Genomic DNA, 19,701 nt, shown 5'->3' with positions numbered 1-19,701 from the left:
CTTTTATTCACCTTACTGCAGATCTAAGCATTCACTTAAAAAATGACCCGTCTAGATTTGTATTACTCAATAAGTGTTATACCTGCATGATATACCTAGAGTAAAATAGACCACTTATGGGGATATTTACATTGACTACACACACATACACATTTCTTATTCACTGCAGCCTTCCTAAAGAACTGGGTCTTGGTTAGTGCTCTCACTGTTTTCTTATTCGGAGTGGCTGCGAGGCCGGATTCTCTGGACGCCTCTTCCCGACAGCTAAACAACTGTACCTTCACACACACATGCACGCACGCACACACACACGCAGGCTGGAGAGGACAATGATAACAAAAAGCTCACAGCCCTGAAGTCACAAAACCACTCATCTAAATCAGGGGAATTATGCTAATGAGGCCTTTCATTATTCTCCAACTCAGCCGGAATCAGTCATTGACATCACATCATTATAGATCTATTCACACTCACAGATTGGATGGTATAAAATGGACGACTACACCTTCCAAAGTTTCTCATATGCTTTGTTTAATATTTCTCATGTGTTCTTGAAGAGGCATTAAATAGGAAAAACGGGCCGCTTGGAGTGTAGGAATGGGTTTTGTGGAGGCACAGTGGTCACCATTCTGGACAGAGGTGCAGTGCGAGCATAAGCGGGAGGATTCCATAAACCCTGATTGGTCCTGTGAAACACATCAACACTGAGGCAGTTAGTTGGAGCATAAATAATATTAAAAGCAGAATTCTAACACATACTTAACTCTGAATATAACTCTCTCTGACCATACAAAAAAAGAATGAAAAAATGTGCACAATTAAAGAGATAATAAGTTATGATGAATGGGATTTTTTTTTTTATATGGATCTCACCTAAAGTTACAGTCCTCACTTTACAAACATTGGCCCGGCATTTAACTTTCCCACTTTCATTTTGGAAATGTTTCAACGGTAGGGTTGCAAAACTCCTGGTCATTTTCAGAAACGATGGTAATTAACAGTTTATTTTCAAAATCTCTGGAAATGTATACTTGAATGATATATTTTTTTACATAAAAAAATCTGATTCTTTATATACTGTATGTGTCTATATTGTTCTTGAGTTTCCAGTGGATAGACCTAATGGTTCAGGAGAAAATAGCCATATTAATGAAAAAACGACAAGGCAGGAGAGGTAAAGGCAAGGTGAAGAGGGGCAAAGGCTAGGGAAGGAGGCCAGATGTCCTTGAACCTCAATTAGGTTATATTCCCAGGCCACTCATTGAAGGGTTCATCGTATTTGCATTCCCTGTCACTCTTGAGTTTATGTCACAGAGCAGCCTTGTGGCGAAGACGCACTAGGCTTGTCTCTCCACCTGTGCACTCTTCAAACCCACACCAAACGAGAGAACTTCGTTTCCGCATTGACATTTTTTTTTATGTTTCCTTCCCAAGTTAAAATGCATACAATAGTTGCTAGCGTTTCATCATTCTATTTCCTTACCGTTTATTGCAACATTTAGACATTTCTGTTTCATGTTTGGTAGGAAGGAAATATAAGGAGGCCCTATAGGCCCTGTAGTTACATTTTCATTTAGGCCTATCATTTCCTCTCCTCTGAGTGTGTTTATAGTGCACATGAACATTCGGAAGACTCTTGAGGAATAAGATCATTTTATTTTCTGAAAATGTGCTTGTTTGCTGTTAGTCTTTGGGCGAGCTCCCTTCCTGCGAGGACACTAATATGAATGAGTTTACTGTGATGTAAATTAAATTGTGTTCAATTATGAATGATGATGAAATATTAAGATTAAGTCTGATTTAGACAAATTTACAAATGTAACAAGGGATGTGGAAATTACCTTTACGTTGTAGAACCAGTTCATTGGTTGTAATTGAAGAGCTTCATTGCAAAATGGTATACTGTATATCCATTTTCAGAAATGTTGGTAAATTCGCTTTTATTGTTTAAAGAAGTTATGAAAGAGATTGGTGTGTTTTTTCACTATCTAATCATGGCATGGGGTTGTTCAATGACAGACATGTATTTGTTTAAAATCTATCACTTGATGGTTTCATTTCAGAGGGACAAAAAAATCATGCTTTCTTTTTGCAAAAATGTATATATCCGCCTCATTCTCAGAGAAATAAGAAGCACTGCTAGGTTTTACACAGTCAAATGTAACAAATAACTACATTTTTAATAAAGAACTGTACAAATTATACATTAGTGAAATCAATATTAAAATTTTTTTATAATATGAGTAATAAGTGCGTTCAGACAGTATTCAGACCTCTTCACTTTTTTCACATTTTGTTACGTTACAGCCTTATTCTAAAACGTATTCCAAAAAACGATGTTGCTCATCAATCTACACACAATTCCCCATAATGACAAAGCAAACACAGGTTTTTAGAATTTTTGCAAATGTATTTAAAATAGAAAACGGAAATATCACATTTAGATAAGTATTCAGACCCTTTACTCGGGACTTTGTAGAAGCACCTTTGGCAGCCTAGAGTCTTCTTGGGTACGACGCTACCAGCTTGCACACCTGTATTTGGGGAGTTTCTCCCATTCTTCTCTGCAGATCCTCTCAAGCTCTGTCAGTTTGGATGGGGAGCATCACTGCACAGATATTTTCAGGTATCCAGAGATGTTCGATCGGGTTTAAGTCCGGGCTCTGGCTTGGCTACTCAATGGCATTCAGAGACTTGTCCCGAAGCCATTCCTGCTTTGTCTTGACTGTGTGCTTAGGGTCGTTGTACTGTTGGAAGGTGAACCTTCGCCCAGTCTGAGGTCCTGAGTGCCCTAGAGCATGTTTCATCAAGGATCTCTCTGTACTTTGCTCCGTTCATCTTTCCCTTGATCCTGACTAGTCTCCCAGTCCCTGCCACTGAAAAACATCCCCACAGCATGATGCTGCCACCACCATGCTTCACGAAGGGATGGTATTGGCCAGGTGATGAGCGGTGCATGGTTTCCTCCAGACATGACGCTTGGCATTCAGGCTAAAGAGTTCAATCTTGGTTTCATCAGACCAGAGAATCTTGTTTCTAATGTTCTGAGAGTCCTTTAAGTGCCTTTTGGCAAACTCTAAGAGGGCTGTCATGTGCCTTTTACTGAGAAGTGGCTTCCGTCTGGCCACTCTACCATAAAGGCCTGATTGGTGGAGTGCTGCAGAGATGGTTGTCCTTCTGGAAGGTTCTCCCATCTCCACAGAGGAACTCTGAAGCTCTGTCAGATTGACCATCGGGTTCTTGGTCACCTCCCTGACCAAGGCCCTTCTCCCCCGAATGCTCAGTTTGGCTGGGCAGCCAGCTCTAGGAAGTCTTGGTGGTTCCAAACTTCTTCCATTTAAGAATGCCACAATCCTGTCTTGGAGCTCTACGGACAATTCCTTTGACCTCATGGCTTGGTTTTTGCTGTGACGTGCATGTCCAATCAATTGAATTTACCACAGGTGAACTCCAATCAAGTTGTAGAAACATCTCAAGGATGATCAATGGAAACAGGATGCACCTGAGGTCAATTTCGAGTCTCATAGCAAAAAGGGTCTGAATAGTTATGTAAATAAGGTATTTCTAAAAAACTGTTTTCGCTTTGTCATTATGGGGTATTGTGTAGATTGATGAGGAAAGAAATGTATTTAATACATTTTTCAGTAAGGCTGTAACGTAACAAAACGTGGAAAAAGTGAAGGGTCTGAATACTTTCCGAATGCACTGTATATGTAAAACATGTACATTTTACATTTTGGTAATTTATCTAGAGTGACACACAGTAAGTGCATTCTTCTTTAGATAGCTAGGTGAGACAACCACATAACACAGTAATATATACAGCATACGAACATTCAATTCCAGCTAAACAATGGATATATTAAATTTAGCAAAAAAAATAACATTTTCATACACATCTAACATCTATGAATAAAAAATCTGAGAACAGTAATATTTTATACACACATGAAGGTACCCATAAGCAATTATTTCTGATGAAAAAACACAAATGTGAAAAATTGGTGTATATAACATTTTGGAAACAAACTCTTCAATTGCCAATTGCGTAATTGTATGGTCCTGGTAGGTGCCAAGTGAATATACAGTACGTACCGGAAGTGACTCAAATCCAATTTTTTGTATATCCGATTCTAATCATATCTTTTTCCTTCAATCTGAACCGCCAAAAAGCACATGGAATCAGATACTTCAAGCCACATTTCAAACCACCTTCGTAGGTGGTTTGAAATTAGATACAAATCTGAATACCGGCCATGCGACTTGTGTCTGCATGGTCAAATCAGATTTTTTTGCCTCTCAAGTGGTGTTTAGACTGTTATTTGACATATCTTGGTAGCAACAGCTAACTGCCCAAATAAAGGAAACACTTGAGTAAATGAGGGATACAAAGTATATTGAAAGCATGCTGAGGGTTATGAATAAAAATGCTGGGCAGGCCTAGTTTCCCATTATTTTGGCTACCATGGCTAGAAGAAGAGATCTCAGTGACTGGTGTGATTGTTGGGGCACATTTGGCAGGAGCTTCAGTGGCGAAGACTGCTCAACTTACTGATGTTTCACTCTATGCCATGGCCGTCGAAGTCACCAGATTCAACCCAATTAAATGCGAGATTGCGGAGCGGTGCCTGAGATATCGTTTTCCACCAACAGTAACAAAACACCAAATTATGGAATTTCCTGGGAAGAATGGTGTCACATTTCTCCGATTGAGTTCCAGACAGTAGAATCTATGCCAATGCGCAATGAAGCTGTTCTGGCGGCTTGTGGTAGCCCAACGCCCTATTAAGACAATATGTTGGCATTTACCTGTAGTCTGTTGACAGTTTGAAAAGAACATGTGGTAGCTAACTACCTTGCTAACTGTTTACAAACAAATGAGTGAATGTGCTAGCAAGCTAAACAGCTACCTATCTAGCTAGTTGACTGCTGTGGCTAGCCAAAAAGGACTTATCCTTTAAGGCTTTCAAAGTGTTCTTACACTATGATTTCGAACATTCAAAGCAACTGGGAGACTTCCATGGCAGGCATGGTTGTAACCAAAGCTTGCTACACAGCAAGTTCTGAGTAGGAGGAAGCACAAGCACCACCACCAATCAGCCTATGCAACTGGACACACACCGGCCATTACCATGACAACTAGCATAGCCATGTTAGCAAATGGCTGCAGTCTAAACACACAAATACGATTTGATCACTTGTAACTTGCTGTTTGGACAGTCAGAATTCCAAAACTGGATTTGAAAAAACAAAACCGATTTGAGCATTATGGCCTCCAGTGTGAACAAGGCTTTTGAGGTCCTATTAGGCAGATTCAACTTGTTTTTTTCAAGCGGTCTGAGTCAAGACTACACAGTCTGCGCAGTCTTGCCCTCATTTCTGTGCAGATAGGACAAGTTAAGCCTGATACAGAGGGTATTTCTTTTGGGCTGATGTTTGTGTATATTTAGTAAATCTACTTTGACCGCTACAAGGTCCCTATTATAAAAGCCTCCTTATGTCCAACAACTTGAACTTGAATCATGGCTGCCACTTTGGGAGAGTAAAGAAAGATTGAGTGATAGTTACATTAGGTTCCATTTGATTGCTCTTAGGGTTGCAAAGGGAGGGAATATTAACAGTAACTTTAGAAATGTACCAGTAAACTACCGGAACCTTGGAAACGTTCAAGGATTTTATGTCATATGTGGGAAAAGGAGCTATTATGATTTGTATACGATGTGTCCAGTTCATGCTGTTAACCCAACCCTTTGTGTGTGAGACTTTCAGTTCGCTTCAATGTTTGCTATGTTGCGTGATAGCTTGTACTAAACAACACGTTTCTCCAAAACAGTGTGCACCGTTCTTCAACAGCCTTTGAGGTACGTTTGCTCATGTTTGGTGGCTGTGGCGAGGTCTGACCTGATCAATATGGGTGTGACCATCTGAAATCGCAAAACTTGTGCAGCACACTATATGGTAACTGCCCTCTGGGTCACCATAATCACAACATTTTTCAACTAGTCATTCAGCACAGTAGCGTTTCCGTTACATTCAACGTTGCACACCATTCTGTAATACCGAACTCAACCCCGGTTTGGTTGTCTCTGATTGCCCTCACGGGTGCACCTGCCTGGGTCCCTTTATAATGAGGCATGGACCCACCTTTGTCTCTTTCTCCTCCTGCACTTGCCACCAACCCAAGCTCCAGCTTTACGCGCTAACAGTGCCACATCAAAACCGAATGCCACCATGATAGCCACAGCCAGCTGGCCACCAAACACAACAGAACCAGCAATGAAGAAATGTCAAATTAGAAGTAGACGAATAGAAGCAGACGGATAGAAGCAGATGGATAGAAGCAGACGGATAGAAGCAGATGGATAGAAGCAGACGGATAGAAGCAGACGGATAGAAGCAGATGGATAGAAGCAGATGAATAGAAGCAGACAGATAGAAGCAGACGGATGAAGCAGATGGATAGAAGCAGATGGATAGAAGCAGATGGATAGAAGCAGACGGATAGAAGCAGATGGATAGAAGCAGATGGATAGAAGCAGACGGATAGAAGCAGACGGATAGAAGCAGATGGATAGAAGCAGACGGATAGAAGCAGATGGATAGAAGCAGACAAGCGGCCACAAAACCTCCACAAGGCGCAACACCACAACCACTGGGAGTTTGACAGGGCCTGGTCAGCTTGTTCCAAACTTGACATAGGGATCAGAAAGCTTTACCTCTTTAGTGGGTCGTTCCACGAATAGAGTGCCTTTTATGTCCTTCAAACATTATGTTTGTGCATTTTTATAAAACACTACATTTAACAGTTGGATCCGTGTTAAAAATGTCCATTAGCATTGTGTTTTCTTTCAAATAAATGATTAATTTCCTCTGTAAATCCCCATCGTAAAGTCCTAGTTATTTTCTTCTTTTGGGAAAGTATTTCTAAAGATTTAAACTTATTTAATGTGATTTATTTACATTTGTCCCTCAGGTTTAAGGTCAACCCTGTTATGTGAACTGAACTCCTGTTTGAATATTGCAAAATAGTAAAATCATAGTGTGAAAGCAGGTGAGTTGATCCTACTCTTTAGTTCTACTCTTTACGCTTTATCATATAGTTTTGATTAATGTATTTATGCTTTGAGAAGGCAAATATATTTTGAAAATGTATTTACTGTTTTGCAAACGACCACGGAGTTCTGTGTCTTAAGTACACTGTTTTGAGAATTGACAACACTGTTCCAAAAAAATGCTTGTAAGCGATTGTAACAATAATTAGAAGGAAAAGGCACATCAGAAAGACAGTATAAGCCAGAGTCCAGAGGCCTCTGAATGTTGGCGGTGATAATCAATCAATCCGAGAACATGTCTTTTGTTTTGTTTTTTGGAAAAAAAAGATGGGAGGCCAGCTTAATCAGTAGAGGAAACAGATCTCACAGGGTGTCGGGCACCAGGAAAATGGACCTGGGTTGTGAAAAACCACCATTACCACGAGCTGCTTTGGATTCAACCATCTGGAGAGAGCAGCTCCAAAAGCCAGTAAAATTCGCTCAACTGGGGCCCAACTAGGAAACAGGTTTTTACGTCCTGGACAACAGACACACAAGACTCCCTGACTTTGGGGGATGGTTTTCCTCTGCTTATTTGTTATTGTAGACTATAGTATGCAATACATGTTCCATTCGATCCAATTCGAATCATTATTTGTGGTCTTCTTCTTTTGTACGTTGAGTACAGTTTTAGCTTATCTATCTGGGTTTCATATTGACTTCAACATACAAAGAAGTAGCAGTGCGTACTGTATTTTGGTCATTATGAAATAAGGATGAAAGTTTGTATAAGTAAGTACGGAAACACTTAAATATTTAAAAGACTAAGTCGTTTTGGATAAAAGCGTCTGCTAAATGGCATGTATTATTATCGTTATAAGATTGGCAGTATGATGAATGGTTCTTTCTTCCTGATTTTTATTTGCGTGGTTCTGCTCCCTCTGTGCCGATGTCAACCATTGTTTTTCTTGTGTCACAACTGTCGCTGTTAAGTCTTTTAGGTGACACTGTCATGTGATAGCCACCAACCGTTTTTTTTCCAAAAGCGACACAAAAGCTGACAAGCATTAGGATGACGCGGATCTAACGGAAACATGGGAAACAAAACTTCACATGGAGTTCGCCTGAAATTACAGTCCTTACTTCACTGGTCTGCGACACACAATGTCATTGATAAGCGTCAGTCTGTGCCACATTGACAAAAATAGATGTATCATGAGTCATGATTAGTTAATACATTGCGTTCGATGCAAAAAGATATGTGTCAAGCATATTGATACATAGATATGCATCAAGGTAGTTCACACATAAGTCAATACATTGCATTTAAGGCAAACAAGTTGGTGATAAAGCTGCAATGGGTAAATTGGAGAGAGAGAGAGAGAGAGAGAGAGAGAGAGAGAGAGGTGTAAAGGAAGTGTAAAGTGTAAAGGAAGGAGGGGGGGACATATTAAGGGAGGGGAGAGAGAGAATAGGTTAAAGGAGGGAGGGGGAGAGAGATGAGAGAGAGGTAAAGGGGTGAGGGAGAGAGCCGAAGGGAGGGGAGAGAGAGGAAGAGAGAAAGATGGAGGGTGGAGGAGGTGAAAGAAGGGCGAAAGATGAGAAGGGGGAATAAAGAAGAGGTAGAGAGAGACAGGGGGAGAGAGAAGGAGGGAGAGAGAGATGTCTGTCTGCCTGTCTGTCTGTGGGACCCACTTAGATTTTGGAAATGTTTCAATCGTAGGGTTGCAAAACTCCCATTAATTGACCAAAGTTACAGGAATTTTTGGAAACAGTGGTAATTAACAGGTTACTATAGAAATCTATGGGAATTTATATACACTGAGTGTACAAAACATTAGGAACACCTTCTTAATATTGAGTTGCACCCCCTTTTGCTTTCAGAACAGCCTCAATTTGTTGGGGCATGGACTCGAAGGGCGAGAGTTTCAAAGGGATGCTGACCGATGTAGATTCCAATGCTTCCCACAGTTGGCTGGAAGTCCTTTGGGTAGTGGACCATTCCTGATACATACAGGAAATTGCTGAGCGTGAAAAGCCCAGCAGCATTGCAGTTCTTGACACACTCAAAGTGCTGCACCTGGCGCCTACTACCATACCCCGTAGGGCTGAATGGCACACATACACAATCCATGTCTCAATTGTCACGCGACTTAAAAATCCTTTAACCTGTCTTCTCCCCTTCACCTACACTAATAGAAGTGGATTTAACAAGTGACATCAATAAGTGATCATAGCTTTCACCTGGATTCACCTGGTCAGTGTATGTCATGGAAACAGCAGGTGTTCTTAACGTGTATATTTGGTAACTTTGGTAAATTACCAACGTTTTGCAACCCTAATTGCTTCATTGTAGGGTTCAGTGAGCTTTAACATTCTCAGCTTTGCGTTATTTTATGGGTATAGGGACAATGACCAATGTAGCCTCTTGTTGTGCTCTGAGGTGAGCCCTGGCACGGTCCTCCTACTGTCCTGGCTGTCCACTGCGGTGGTGCTGAAATTGGCAGCGCATCCTTTCATCGCGCTGACTGGCGGTAGCCTTCTGTCCATGGTCCTAAATCAATGGTTATGGTGTGTGCTGTTTAATGAGAGCATCTTGGCCTACCAGTCTTCGTGGGGCTTCTCTTCAACATTGTGCGCTTTCTTGCTTGCAAAATGAAAATGTTGGTGTATATGGCTGCATTTCAGATAGGCCTACATTTTTGTACATTTTGTATGTCGCAGTAGTACAGGACCATTACTGTGTCTAGCCTACTCAAAGAAGTAGGCAAACGTTCACTCTGTTGTCATTCATTTTCATTACACACAGTCATTGTGTGATAGGCTACTGTAACAGTGATGTCAATACTATGAAAACGACACACAGCCTACTTTTTCCAAACCTCCCTGCTCTCTTGCTTTAGTGTGTGTGTGTGTGGGTGTGTGTGTTGCTTTCTGAATGTGAATGGGCAATTACTGTTATTCACGGCAGATTCAAATAGGCTACTGTCATGTAGGAAATGACAAATTGGCTATGAATATAGAATACGCACTAAGTTTAATTTAGTTTTTTTCTCTGAAACTCTCCCACGGAAAATATTGCACACCTGGAGAAGTGGTGGCTGTAGGTTACGCTCGTTGCGTAGAGTCACAAATTCGACAGATACGTAGCATATAGTTGTAATGATTCAAGTTTAAGCTATGAAGCCTGTAAGAATCTTTGATAGCCTAGTGGTGCTCATTCTGTCGAGCTGATCTGTGCGTGTTGGTAGGCGCAAATTATGTGACCTCTAGGTCATCAGGCTGCTGATTATACTCCCTCTCTGACCTCTAGGTCATCAGGCTGCTGATTATACTCCCTCTCTGACCTCTAGGTCATCAGGCTGCTGATTATACTCCATATCTGACCTCTAGGTCATCAGGCTGCTGATTATACTCCCTCTCTGACCTCTAGGTCATCAGGCTGCTGATTATACTCCCACTCCTTCCTCTAGGTCATCAGGCTGCTGATTATACTCCCTCTCTGACCTCTAGGTCATCAGGCTGCTGATTATACTCCCTCTCTGACCTCTAGGTCATCAGGCTGCTGATTATACTCCCTCTCTGACCTCTAGGTCATCAGGCTGCTGATTATACTCCCTCTCCTTCCTCTAGGTCATCAGGCTGCTGATTATACACCCTCTCCTTCCTCTAGGTCATCAGGCTGCTGATTATACTCCCTCTCTGACCTCTAGGTCATCAGGCTGCTGATTATACTCCCTCTCTGACCTCTAGGTCATCAGGCTGCTGATTATACTCCCTCTCTGACCTCTAGGTCATCAGGCTGCTGATTATACTCCCTCTCCTTCCTCTAGGTCATCAGGCTGCTGATTATACTCCCTCTCTGACCTCTAGGTCATCAGGCTGCTGATTATACTCCCTCTCTGACCTCTAGGTCATCAGGCTGCTGATTATACTCCCTCTCTGACCTCTAGGTCATCAGGCTGCTGATTATACTCCCACTCCTTCCTCTAGGTCATCAGGCTGCTGATTATCCTCCCTCTCCTCCCTCTAGGTCATCAGGCTGCTGATTATACTCCCTCTCTGACCTCTAGGTCATCAGGCTGCTGATTATACTCCCTCTCTGACCTCTAGGTCATCAGGCTGCTGATTATACTCCCTCTCTGACCTCTAGGTCATCAGGCTGCTGATTATCCTCCCTCTCTGACCTCTAGGTCATCAGGCTGCTGATTATACTCCCTCTCTGACCTCTAGGTCATCAGGCTGCTGATTATACTCCCTCTCCTTCCTCTAGGTCATCAGGCTGCTGATTATACTCCCTCTCCTTCCTCTAGGTCATCAGGCTGCTGATTATACTCCCTCTCTGACCTCTAGGTCATCAGGCTGCTGATTATACTCCCTCTCTGACCTCTAGGTCATCAGGCTGCTGATTATACTCCCTCTCTGACCTCTAGGTCATCAGGCTGCTGATTATACTCCCTCTCTGACCTCTAGGTCATCAGGCTGCTGATTATACTCCCTCTCCTTCCTCTAGGTCATCAGGCTGCTGATTATACTCCCTCTCTGACCTCTAGGTCATCAGGCTGCTGATTATACTCCCTCTCTGACCTCTAGGTCATCAGGCTGCTGATTATACTCCCTCTCTGACCTCTAGGTCATCAGGCTGCTGATTATCCTCCCTCTCTGACCTCTAGGTCATCAGGCTGCTGATTATACTCCCTCTCTGACCTCTAGGTCATCATGCTGCTGATTATACTCCCTCTCCTTCCTCTAGGTCATCAGGCTGCTGATTATACTCCCTCTCTGACCTCTAGGTCATCAGGCTGCTGATTATACTCCCTCTCTGACCTCTAGGTCATCAGGCTGCTGATTATACTCCCTCTCTGACCTCTAGGTCATCAGGCTGCTGATTATACTCCCTCTCCTGCCTCTAGGTCATCAGGCTGCTGATTATACTCCCTCTCTGACCTCTAGGTCATCAGGCTGCTGATTATACTCCCTCTCTGACCTCTAGGTCATCAGGCTGCTGATTATACTCCCTCTCTGACCTCTAGGTCATCAGGCTGCTGATTATCCTCCCTCTCTGACCTCTAGGTCATCAGGCTGCTGATTATACTCCCTCTCTGACCTCTAGGTCATCAGGCTGCTGATTATACTCCCTCTCCTTCCTCTAGGTCATCAGGCTGCTGATTATCCTCCCTCTCTGACCTCTAGGTCATCAGGCTGCTGATTATACTCCCTCTCTGACCTCTAGGTCATCAGGCTGCTGATTATACTCCCTCTCCTTCCTCTAGGTCATCAGGCTGCTGATTATCCTCCCTCTCTGACCTCTAGGTCATCAGGCTGCTGATTATACTCCCTCTCCTGCCTCTAGGTCATCAGGCTGCTGATTATCCTCCCTCTCTGACCTCTAGGTCATCAGGCTGCTGATTATCCTCCCTCTCTGACCTCTAGGTCATCAGGCTGCTGATTATACTCCCTCTCCTCCCTCTAGGTCATCAGGCTGCTGATTATACTCCCTCTCTGACCTCTAGGTCATCAGGCTGCTGATTATACTCCCTCTCCTTCCTCTAGGTCATCAGGCTGCTGATTATACTCCCTCTCTGACCTCTAGGTCATCAGGCTGCTGATTATACTCCCTCTCTGACCTCTAGGTCATCAGGCTGCTGATTATACTCCCTCTCTGACCTCTAGGTCATCAGGCTGCTGATTATACTCCCTCTCTGACCTCTAGGTCATCAGGCTGCTGATTATACTCCCTCTCCTTCCTCTAGGTCATCAGGCTGCTGATTATACTCCCTCTCTGACCTCTAGGTCATCAGGCTGCTGATTATACTCCCTCTCTGACCTCTAGGTCATCAGGCTGCTGATTATACTCCCTCTCTGACCTCTAGGTCATCAGGCTGCTGATTATACTCCCTCTCTGACCTCTAGGTCATCAGGCTGCTGATTATCCTCCCTCTCTGACCTCTAGGTCATCAGGCTGCTGATTATACTCCCTCTCTGACCTCTAGGTCATCAGGCTGCTGATTATACTCCCTCTCTGACCTCTAGGTCATCAGGCTGCTGATTATACTCCCTCTCTGACCTCTAGGTCATCAGGCTGCTGATTATACTCCCTCTCTGACCTCTAGGTCATCAGGCTGCTGATTATACTCCCTCTCTGACCTCTAGGTCATCAGGCTGCTGATTATACTCCCTCTCCTGCCTCTAGGTCATCAGGCTGCTGATTATACTCCCTCTCTGACCTCTAGGTCATCAGGCTGCTGATTATCCTCCCTCTCTGACCTCTAGGTCATCAGGCTGCTGATTATACTCCCTCTCCTGCCTCTAGGTCATCAGGCTGCTGATTATACTCCCTCTCCTACTTCTAGGTCATCAGGCTGCTGATTATACTCCCTCTCCTACTTCTAGGTCATCAGGCTGCTGATTATACTCCCTCTCTGACCTCTAGGTCATCAGGCTGCTGATTATCCTCCCTCTCTGACCTCTAGGTCATCAGGCTGCTGATTATCCTCCCTCTCTGACCTCTAGGTCATCAGGCTGCTGATTATACTCCCTCTCTGACCTCTAGGTCATCATGCTGCTGATTATACTCCCTCTCCTACCTCTAGGTCATCAGGCTGCTGATTATACTCCCTCTCTGACCTCTAGGTCATCAGGCTGCTGATTATACTCCCTCTCCTTCCTCTAGGTCATCAGGCTGCTGATTATACTCCCTCTCCTTCCTCTAGGTCATCAGGCTGCTGATTATACTCCCTCTCTGACCTCTAGGTCATCAGGCTGCTGATTATACTCCCTCTCTGACCTCTAGGTCATCAGGCTGCTGATTATACTCCCTCTCTGACCTCTAGGTCATCAGGCTGCTGAATATACTCCCTCTCTGACCTCTAGGTCATCAGGCTGCTGATTATACTCCCTCTCTGACCTCTAGGTCATCAGGCTGCTGATTATACTCCCTCTCCGACCTCTAGGTCATCAGGCTGCTGATTATACTCCCTATCTGACCTCTAGGTCATCAGGCTGCTGATTATACTCCCTCTCTGACCTCTAGGTCATCAGGCTGCTGATTATACTCCCTCTCTGACCTCTAGGTCATCAGGCTGCTGATTATACTCCCTCTCTGACCTCTAGGTCATCAGGCTGCTGATTATACTCCCTCTCTGACCTCTAGGTCATCAGGCTGCTGATTATACTCCCTCTCCAGCCTCTAGGTCATCCGGCTGCTGATTATCCTGTACACCTGTCGCCATCGTCAAGCGCACCTGCGCCTCATGACACTCACCTGGACTCCATCACCTCCTTGAATATCTTCCCTGTATCTGTCACTCCTCCTGGTTCCTTCCTCAGGCGTTATTGATTCTGTTTTCATGTCGGCGCGTGGTTTGTGTTACGTGTTTATTGTTTCATTTACTTATTAAAACACTCACTCCCTGAACTTGCTTCCTGACTCTCTGCGCACTCTTTACAGTAGGTACCAATCTGTCTTGTTATGTTAGGGCACGAAAGAGATTACTAGTTGTGCCTCCCAAGGATTTAAAAAACCTCCTCAGACATATCCTAAAGCTGGGGCTGGATACACAGTACTTATAAGATTGCAATTTGCCCTCAGTTTAGTGTCCTTTTTAACAGAAACATTTAGGCCCGGGATTCAATCTTATTGCGTCATTGACGGCAATAGCACCTTTTAAAGACAATGTTCCCAAGTTCACAGAGACCGCATTCACGAAAAAATATGCATACGTCTGCTCAATGGGAAATGACCTATAAATGTAAAGCGCGCTATAACGTTGATCTACTGCTGATAGGATTTGAACGCGGCCTTGGTTCATTTCAAAACTAAAGGTATTCCCCACATTTTAAATGGGCATCGCACAGATACCATGTTATTACATGGAATTTAGATTTCTTGGTGAAATTAAATGTAACCACATAAATACTTTCAATTTGAAACTACAAGCACTTCTTTCTTTTCATTTTAGTAATAGTTGAATATTTAATCTTCAGCCACAATGTGTAGCTGAGTAGTTATATTGAGGTTAGTATGGGATATTGTCAAACTGCATACAATCATTAATGTAAGAAACATGGTTCCTATGGGTATATTGGGGACACATTAACAAAAATCATCCTAAACACATTCTCAAAACATCCATATTGTGTTCGGGCAACATTACTGGGGGAACCGTTAGAAAACTTTTAGAACTGAGACCCAAACTCTTTGCTTGGTGCTAATTGCTATGGTATGACAGGACTTGAAAAGCTTGAGCCAATACAAATTCTCCATTTGATAAACAAGTAGTCATGTGGATCAGCTTTAATTGCCCAAACTTCCAAGTGATTTGATTGGTAGCTAGCTGCTTAGATTGTATTCAGAACTCCTTAAATAATACAGTATATGCTTTTTGAGCCATCATGTCACAGTTCAAAATAAGTATGTTGTTTACATTTTTTTTGCAGGATTATTATTGAAATAAAAACCTATTTTTCTTCTACCTGCTGTGGTTCTGAACTGATATACACTACATGACCAAAGGTATGTGCTCATTGAACATCTCATTCCAAAATCATGGTTATTAATATGGAGTTGGTCCTCCCTTTGCTGCTATAACAGCCTCCACTCTTCTGGGAAGGCTTTCCACTAGATGTTGGAACATTGCTGCAGGGACTTGCTTCCATTTATCCAAAAGAGCATTAGTGAAGTCGGGCACTGATGTTGGGCGATTAGGCCTGGCTCGCAGCCGGCATTCCAATTCATCCCAAAGGTTTTCGAAAGGGGTTGAGGTCAGGGCTCTGTGCTGGCCAGTCATGTTCTTCCACACCGATCTCGACAAACCATTTTTTTATGGACCTCGCTTTGTACACCGGGGCATTGCATTGCTGAAACAGGAAAGGGCCTTCCCCTAACTGTTGCCACAAAGTTGAAAGCACAGAATCGCCTAGAATGTTATTGTATACTGTAGATTTTCCTTCACTGGAACTAAGGGGCCAAGCCCGAACCATGAAAAACAACCCCAGACTATTATTCCTCCTCCACCAAACTTTACAGTTGGCACTATGCATTCAGGCAGGTAGCTTTCTCCTGGCATCTGCCAAACCCAGATTCGTCAGTTGGACTGCCAAAAGGTGAAGCGTGATTTATCACTCCAGAGAAAGGGTTTCCACTGCTCCAGAGTCCAATGGCGGCGAGCTTTACACCACTCCAGCCAATGCTTGTCATTGCGCATGGTGATCTTAGGCTTGTGTGTGGCTACTTGGCCATGGAAACCCATTTCATGAAGCTCCCGACGAATAGTTCTTGTGCTGATGTTGCTTCCAGAGGCAGTTTGGAATTCTCTAGTAAGTGTTGCAACCGAGTACAGACGATTTTTACGTGCTGCGCGCTTCAGCACACAGCGGTCCCGTTCTGTGAGCTTGTGTGGCCTACCACTTCACAGCTGAGCCATTGTTGCTCCTAGACATTTCCACTTCACAATAAAAGCACTTACAGGTGACTGGGGCAGCTCTCTAGCAGGGCACAAACTTGATTAACTGACTTGATGGAAAGGGGGCATCCTATGATGGTGGTTCGTTGAAAGTCACTGAGCTCTTCAGTAAGGCCATTCTAATGCCAATGTTTGTCTATGGAGATTGCATGGCTGTGTGCTCGATTTTATATACCTGTCAGCAACGGGTGTGGCTGAAAGAGCCAAGTTGACTAATTTGAAGGGGTGTCCACATACTTTTGTATATATAGCGTCGCTCAAGGACAAAACAGAACATTCCTTTGTGAAATAAAGGTACCATGGGGCCCACACAAGCCGGGTGTACACTACTAAAAACATGAATTCTGTTATCAAGGAATTGTCAGTCTAATCACTGGCAAGCCCATGGATGCCTTGGGGTTCACAGTCATCAACGTAGCCTGAGGCAGATGTTGTTAGAGAGTTTAGGATGCCCTCTAATGGATTATAGTGGTAATCCTTGTCCAATGTGAATGGGAAAGAATACACTTGTTTCACATACTGTATGTCCCACACAGCTGAATGAGGTTGACATATATGTAATATGGTAATGAATCATTGTGTATGACTACATGTAGGGTATTAGGGACTCACCATGGGGCAGAGCTGGGTAGAAGAGGCAGACTGAACCCAGAGGACCGAGCACCATCATAGTGAGACTTGCCGGTATAGCCAGGGATGGTGGGGCGGCTGGAACAAAAATATTGTACATTTGTACATTATTCATAAATTGCACTGTACAATGGAAAAAAATGTATGTACACTGCCGTTCAAAAGGTTGGGGTCACTTAAAAATGTCCTTGTTTTTGAAAGAAAAGCAAATTTTTTGTCCATTAAAATAACATCAAATTGATCAGAAATACAGTGTAGACATTGTTAATGTTGTAAATGACTATGTAGCTGGAAATGTTCTATGGAATATCTACATAGGCGTACAGAGGTCCATTATCAGCAACCATCACTCCTGTGTTCCAATGGGACGTTGTGTTAGCTAATCCAAGTTTATCATTTTAAAAGGCTAATTGATCATTAGAAAACTCTTTTGCAATTATGTTAGCACAGCTGCAAACTGTTTTTCTGACTAAAGAAGCAATAAAGTTGGCCTTCTTCAGACTAGTTGAGTATCTGGAGCATCAGCATTTGTGGGTTTGATTACTGGCTCAAAATGGCCAGAAACAAAGTACTTTCTTCTGAAACTCGTCAGTCTATTCTTGTTCTGAGAAATGAAGGCTATTCCATGCGAGAAATTGCCAAGAAACTGAAGATCTCGTACAATGCTGTTTACTACTCCCTTCACAGAAAAGTGCAAACTGGCTCTAACCAGAATAGAAAGAGGAGTGGGAGGCCCTGGTGCACAACTGAGCAAGAGGACAAGTACATTAGATTGGCTAGTTTGAGAAACAGACGCCTCACAAGTCCTCAACTGGCAGCTTCATTAAATATTACCAGCAAAACACCAGTCTCAATGTCAACAGTGAAGAGGTGAGTCTGGGATGCTGGCCTTCTAGGCAGAGTTGGCAGAGTTGCAAAGAAAAAGCCAGATCTCAGACTGGCCAATACAAATAAATTATTAAGATGGGCAAAAGAACACAGACACTGGATAGAGGAACTCTGCCTAGAAGGCCAGCATCCCGGAGTCCCCACTTCACTGTTGACGTGGAGACTGGTGTTTTGTGGGTACCATTTAATGAAGCTGCCAGTTGAGGACTTGTGAGGTGTCTGTTTCTCAAACTAGACACTCTAATGTACTTGTCCTCTTGCTCAGTTGTGCACCTGGGCCTCTTTGAGCCTATAATCGAACCCACAAATGCTGATGCCCCAGATACTCAAATAGTCTAAAGACGGCCAGCTTTATTGCCTCTTTATTCAGAAAAACAGTTTGCAGCTGTGCTAACGTAATTGCAAAAGTGTTTTCTAATGATCAATTAGTCTTTTAAAATGATAAACTTTGATTAGCTAACACAACGTACCATTGGAACACAGGATAATGGGTCTCTGTACGCCTATGTAGATATTCCATAAAAATCAGCCGTTTTCAGTTACAATAGTCATTTACAACATTTACAATGTCTACACTGTATTTATGATGGACAAAAAAAAATTGCTTTTCTTTCAAAAACAAGGACATTTCTAAGTGACCCAAAACTTTTGAACGGTAGTGTATATCCAATAGAATACAATTTAATGAATGAAACTACAAACAAACAGATAATACGTTTGAATGTGTGTGATTCCAGTCTTACTAGAATCTTCAATGCCACCAATAATGCTTAGTATATTATTAGTCAAGGTATCTTGTGTAAGGTAGCCTAGTGGTTAGAGTGTAGGGGCGGCAGGTAGCCTAGTGGTTAGAGTGTAGGGGGGGTAGGTAGCCTAGTGGTTAGAGTGTAGGGGCGGCAGGTAGCCTAGTGGTTAGAGTGTAGAGGAGGCAGGTAGCCTAGTGGTTAGAGTGTAGGGGCGGCAGGTAGCCTAGTGGTTAGAGTGTAGGGGCGGCAGGTAGCCTAGTGGTTAGAGTGTAGGGGCGGCAGGTAGCCTAGTGGTTAGAGTGTTGGGCCAGTAACTGAAAGGTTGCTGGATTGAATCCCCGAGCTGACAATGTAAAAATCTGTTGTTCTGCTCCTGAGCAAGGCAGTTAACCCCCGGGTGCCAAAGAATTGGATGTTGATTATGGCAGCCCGCTGCACCTCTCTGATTCAGAGGGGTTGGGTTAAATGCAGAAGACACAATTCAGTTGAATGCATTCAGTTGGACAACTGACTAGGTATCCGCCTTTCCCTTATACTGTGCAGTGTGGTATAATGATCATGTACGTCACGAAGATACATACTGTGCCGTGGGAGTGTATGGGGGCAAAGTGGTCCGCTGCATAGTCAAGGGGTAGAAGTCATGTCCTGTCTTATCTATGTTGTCCATGTTCATGGAACCTACCACACCACTCCAATAACATAGAGGACACACACAAAAGCAAGTCCAGTCACACTCAGAGAAACATTTTCACTCTTCCTTAGAGGCACTGCTTTAGCCTACACATGAACCTACAAACAAACAAATTGATGTGAAAAAGAGATATCAAAAACAGAAAAATCCTAAAAGTTGGCAAGAGCACAAACAGAGGCTAGAACTTCTTACCCATACAATGGAATTTGACAGGTGTTTGGGCAGGGACTGGTGCTGTGAAATAAAATGAA

General features: G+C 43.2%; 1 non-coding gene across 1 annotated transcript; it reads right to left on the bottom strand.

Moving 5' to 3' along the window:
- Nucleotides 1-530: 530 nt before the first annotated feature.
- LOC106605298 (uncharacterized) lies at nt 531-19,443 on the bottom strand. The gene is made up of 3 exons (XR_014379072.1): nt 19,341-19,443; nt 17,108-17,203; nt 531-686 (listed from the first exon to the last, which is right to left on the bottom strand). It is a non-coding gene; the product is annotated as an uncharacterized LOC106605298 (transcript).
- Nucleotides 19,444-19,701: the final 258 nt, after the last annotated feature.

The sequence above is a fragment of the Salmo salar genome, chromosome 01 (genome assembly GCF_965601325.2).
Source record: "Salmo salar chromosome 01, fSalSal1, whole genome shotgun sequence".
NCBI classification, from domain to species: Eukaryota; Metazoa; Chordata; class Actinopteri; order Salmoniformes; family Salmonidae; genus Salmo; species Salmo salar.
Note: the sequence above shows the minus strand (reverse complement) of the source record. Positions and strands in the feature narration are given on the sequence as shown.